The sequence below is a fragment of the Oryx dammah genome, unplaced genomic scaffold, assembly GCF_014754425.2.
Source record: "Oryx dammah isolate SB20612 unplaced genomic scaffold, SCBI_Odam_1.1 HiC_scaffold_25, whole genome shotgun sequence".
Lineage (NCBI taxonomy): Eukaryota > Metazoa > Chordata > Mammalia > Artiodactyla > Bovidae > Oryx > Oryx dammah.
The window spans coordinates 62,820,839-62,826,278 of NW_024070209.1; the positions used below are offsets into that span (position 1 = coordinate 62,820,839).

Here is a 5,440-nt window from a genome sequence, read left to right on the forward strand (position 1 = left end):
AGTGCTGCCTCCTTGAGACAAAGGTCCCTAATGCCTCCCAGCCTTTCTTCCAGGGAGGGTCTGTCTGTCAGACACTCCTTCTTAGTAAGCAGACCCCAGAGGAATAGTTTTTTGCCCAGGGGGTTGGATGCAGCACAGGACTGCGCCAGAGCAACTCAAGGCACCTGGTATCTAGGGCCCAGGGTCATAGGTGTGGGCAGCAGAGGCTGTGTCTGGAAGGGGAGGTGGCAGGGGTCCCCTTAGTAATTGAGTGAGCTCCCAAGTATCCCTTAGTAATTTCTTTTCTGCTTAAACCATCCAGGGCAGGTTATGTTGTTTGCAGTTAAGACCCTAACTAATATACGTATATACAGGCGTGCTCAGTTGTTCAGTCATGTCCGACTCTTTATGACCCCAGGGACTGTAGCCCACCAGGCTCCTCTGTCCATGGAATTTTCCAAGCAAAGGATCCCGGAGTGGGTTGCCATTTCCTCCTCCAGGGAGTCTTGTGGACCCAGGGATTGAACCCACGTCTCCTGCATTGGCAAGTGGATTCCTTACCACTGAGCCACTTGAGAAGCCCATAGTATAGGTACTCCCTGCCCCAAGTGGCCAGGATGCAATTCTGTCTTATACTTTGCACTGAAGGACATGGAGGTATTTCTGAAACAGTTCAGTAGAATAGAATGTGTTTATTCTTTCAAATGTCCGATACAAGAGCTCTGTATACCATGCAGAAATAGAGGCTGGCTCAGAATTTGTCAAACTAAAGATGGTTTTGTTTTTCAAGTGAGAGGTTCCACTCAGTCCTCCTCCATCTGGTAGAGTGAGCATCTGACTTAAGATTCTCATAGGAACAGAAGGTCAGAAGGAGAGCAGAGAGTGTGCTCAGCTACGTCCTGCTGAGTTTGTTTTTTTCACCCTACTAATATGATGAATGTAATAAAATCCCAAATAAATTTCCAGGAAATGTGGAGGAATTTATAAATGAATGTACAGTAAGACAAGTTCATAGTAGGGTTTTCCCCCTTTCCTAGACAAGCTGTGAGTTGAGTGAGGAGGCAGATGGTGAAGGATCAGAATTTTATTTGTGTCTCCTCTGAAACCAAGCAGAAGTATTAGAAACTAAGAACGCCACACTGCAAAATATTTTCCTTGATGTCAGGGGACTGTAGAATTATTCAATCAAATAAAACCAAAGAGTCAAAATTCATTCTCTACTATATAGGTTTAGCTCTCTGCTGGCTACCATAAGAAATATTGTTGTTCAGTCACTAAGTTGAATCTAACTCTTTGTGACCCCCATGGACTGTAGACACCAGGCTCCTCTGTCCTCTGTCTCTGGGGAGTTTGCTAAAATTCATGTCCTTTGAGTGCTATCTAGCCATCTCATCCTCTGCAGCTCCCTTCTCCTTTTGCCTTCAATCTTTCCCAGCATCAGGGTCTTTTCCAATGAGTCAGCTCTTCACATCAGGTGGCCAAAGTATTGGAGCTTCCGCATCAGCCCTTCCTTGAATATTCAGGGTTGATTTCCTCTACGATTGACTGGTTAGATCTTGCAATACAAGGAACTCTCAAGAGTCTTCTTCAGCACCACAACCAAAAGCATTGTGGCAATATTTACTTTTCTCTGAACGATTTGAGAGGCATCGTGCCCTTTATCTCTTAATCTCTCAGTGTGTATTTCCTAAGAACAGGATATTCTCTTACAGAGCCACTGTACGGCAATCAAACTCAAGAAATCTAACACTGTTAAACAGTAATTTTTTCTCTTCTACACTCCATGTTTCAGTTTTGTCAACCCGCCCAACAAACTTTCAGATCACGTCCCCCACCCCAGTGCAGAATCAAGTCCCGCACCACCCACAGCATTTACATGTCTTCTCTCTTGCTTCTTTACTCTGGAACCGTTCCTCAGCTTTGACGTGGACACTGAAATGTCTGAAGAACAGAAGCCAGTGATTTTCTACAGTGTTCCTCAATTCGGGTTCATCAGATGTTTCCTTGTGACTAGGTTCAAGTTGTGCAACCTTGGCCAAGCGACATAAGTCATTTTGGGGGATGTCCATCTGCTATGGTTCCTTTTGTTCACCTGATCAATGCGTGGGCAGGCTTCTCCATTGCAGAGTGACTGTTTTTGCCTTTTAACCAATAAGCAGTCCGTGGGGCGATATACCTTGTCTTCTGAGGGACTGGGACGCTGCACCGATGGAGGAGGCTGCAGAGGGCAATTTTGAGAAGTGGCTTAAATTCTGACTGCCATTCACTAGCCGTGTGACCTGGGGCAAATCAGCTAACCTTTCAGATCCACCTTTCCTCATCTGTAGAATGGAGTAAAACTATTTCCCTTCCAGTGTCATTAAGAAGATAAATATGTGAAGTGCTTGGTGCTCAGGAGACCTTGCACAAACTTTAGTGCACTTCTCATTCCCTACCTCCACCTTTTAAAGATTACTGTAGAGCAGGTGGTTTGTTGATCCCACTCTTGTTTCCAGTGCTATGAAGGGACATCAAGGACCAGCAAGTCATACAGTGCGATGCCTATGGCAAGAGGCAGGAAACACCTTGCAATAGAGGCCCAGTGGGAAATGTTGGAGATGTCTTTGGAAATGCCAGGAGCAGGGAGTGGAAGGGAAAGGAAAATGAAGTCGCTCAGTCATGTCTGACTCTGCAACTCCATGGACTGTAGCCTACCAGGCTCCTCCGTCAATGGACTTTTCCAGGCAAGAGTACTGGAGTGGGTTGCCATTCCTTTCTCCAGGGGATCTTCCCAACCCAGGGATTGAACCAAGGTCTCTAGCATTGCAGGCAGATGCTTTACCCTCTGAGTCATCAGGGAAGCCTCTGAAGCTAATATTGGTTCCCAAGTGAAGTGAAAGTCACTCAGTCATGTCCGACTCTTTGTGACCCCATGGACTGTATAGTCCATGGAATTCTCCAGGCCAGAATACTGGAGTGGGTAGTCTTTCCCTTCTCCAGGGGATCTTCTCAACCCAGGGATCCACTGCAGGGGGTGGAGGCAGCAACGAAACTGCTGTCTTGAGCTTGTGGTCACACTTGGCTGGAGAGGTGGCTGTCAGGGAAAGGGCCGATGGGACTCAGGTTATGAGACTGACTTGGGCTCTAGGATGGCAGCTCTGCAACCTCAAGGACCCAAGGGTTCACTGCACACCCAGACCAGAATCTGTTCTGCCCCTACCCCAGCTCCATCCCCAGGAAAACCAACTGTCTCCTCTCAGCCTTCATTCCCTTATCTGTAGGATGAGGGGTTTGACCAGATCTGTTGCTCTCTGTCCAGGTTGGATATTAGAACCAGGAGGGAAAGGTTAAGAAAATGCCAGTTCCAGGGCCTATTCCTAGACCAATGAAATCAGAACCCAGACACATTGGACTTTTTCAAAAGTTCCCAGGTGATTCTACTGTAAGCCAAATTTGAGAACCACAGGCCTCAATCATCTCAAATGTTCTTCCTTGCCTTCAGCATCTAGGAGTCGTGAATAGAATATTCAGAGGAAATGAATTTTCTGGGAACTTAAAATTCATCACCTAAAATTCATTTCTTGTTTCTCTTCCTTCTTTTGCAAATATTTCTAAAGGGGATAAGTCTAAGTAATTGTGAAGGTCCTTCTTACCTTGATGATTCTATGGCTACATGAGAAGGATATTCTGAAAAACTGGAGTTTTCTGGTTAACTTAGAATTGCACCAAAAATTTCTAATCATTTTTTAAAACTTTTCCGAAGTGTACAGTTTCCTGCCTAGGGAAGCAGGGACAATAACTTCCTGACATGGGGCTACTGCCTGCCCTTTCCCTAGCCAAGGCAGACATTACTAATTGATGACACCTCCAACGTGCCTTAAAGGTCCTTCTCAAACTTAGGCAGCCACAATCAATTTGCTGACTTGAGATGAAACTTTTCTGCCATTCTGGGTATGGTGAATTTAGCTCAATATTTCTTTCATAATGGGGTATCTTTCAGGGCTGCAAAGGTCACTTTCCAAATAGTCCTTCTTCCATTCCAATTCTTCCAAGTACATACGACTATTGAACAGGTAGTGTAGGGGACTGTGCTGAGGGTATACTGTGCTCACTCAATAAACTTTGGGTATAAACACAAATTTTTATAAAAGTATGCTTTGCTGCTATTTACTTCTTTTTTCTCTTTTTAAATTGAAATGTAGTTGATTTATAATGTTGTATTACTTTCTGACATACAGCAAATTGAATCAGATATATTCTTTTTCAGACTCTTTTCCGTTATGGTTTATTACAGGATATTGAATATAGTTCTTTGTGCTATACAGTAGGACCTTGTTGTTTTTCTGTTTTATAAATTTGCATTTGCTTATTTCAAGCTTCTAATTTATCCTACCGACACCAATTTCCCCGTTGGTAAATATAAGTTTGATTTCTATTTCGGTGCATTTGTTTCTATTTTGTAAATAATTTCATTTGTATCATATTTTAGATTCTACATATAAGTGATATCACGTGATATTTATCTTTCTTGGTCTGACTTACTTAGCATGATAATCTATGGGTTCATCCATGTTGCTGCAAATGGCATGATTTCATTCTTATGGCTGAGTAATATTCCATTATATATCATCGATATATGGAATATATCGTATTCCATTATATATCATCTTTATGTACTTACATGTCTGGACATTTATGTTGCTTTCGTGTCTTGGCTATTGTGAATAGTGCTGCAATGAACATTGTGGTGTTTCTTTTAGAATTACAGTTTTTGTCTTTTCTAGATATCCAGGAGTGGGGTTGCTGGATCATCTGGTAACTTAATTTTTAGTTTTTTAAGGAACCGCCATACTGTTCTTAATAGTGGCTACAACAATTTACATTCCTACCAACAGTGCAAGAGAATTCTCTTTTCTCCATACCTTCTCCAGCATTTATTATTTGTATACTTTTTAATGAAGGCTATTCTTGATTGGTGTGAGGTGATATCTCTCTATAGTTTTGATTTGCCTTTGGTGGTGAAGTTGCTCAGTCATGCCCGACTCTTTGCGACCCCATGGACTGTAGCCTACCAGGCTCCTCCGTCCATGGGATATTCCAGGCAAGAGTACTAGAGTGGGTTGCCATTGCCTTCTCCAGGGGATCTTCCCAACCCAGGGATCGAACCCGGGTCTCCTGCATTGTAGGCAGACGCTTTTACCATCTGAGCCACCAGGGAAGATTTGCATTTATCTAATAAAAGATGCTTACTCCTTGGAAGGAAAGTTATGACCAACTTAGATAGCATATTAAAAAGCAGAGACATTACTTTGCCAACAAATGTCTGTCTAGCTATGGTTTTTCCAGTAGTCATGTATGGATGTGAGAGTTGGACTGTGACGAAAGCTGAGCACTGAAGAATTGATGCTTTTGAACTGTGGTGTTGGAGAAGACTCTTGAGAGTCCCTTGAACTGCAAGGAGATCCAACCAGTCCATTCTAAA

General features: G+C 43.2%; 1 non-coding gene across 1 annotated transcript; it reads right to left on the reverse strand.

Annotated features, from left to right (window-relative positions):
• Positions 1–5,103: 5,103 nt before the first annotated feature.
• TRNAC-ACA lies at positions 5,104–5,176 on the reverse strand. Its single transcript has one exon. It is a non-coding gene; the product is annotated as a tRNA-Cys (tRNA).
• Between the last annotated feature and the right edge of the window lie 264 nt (positions 5,177–5,440).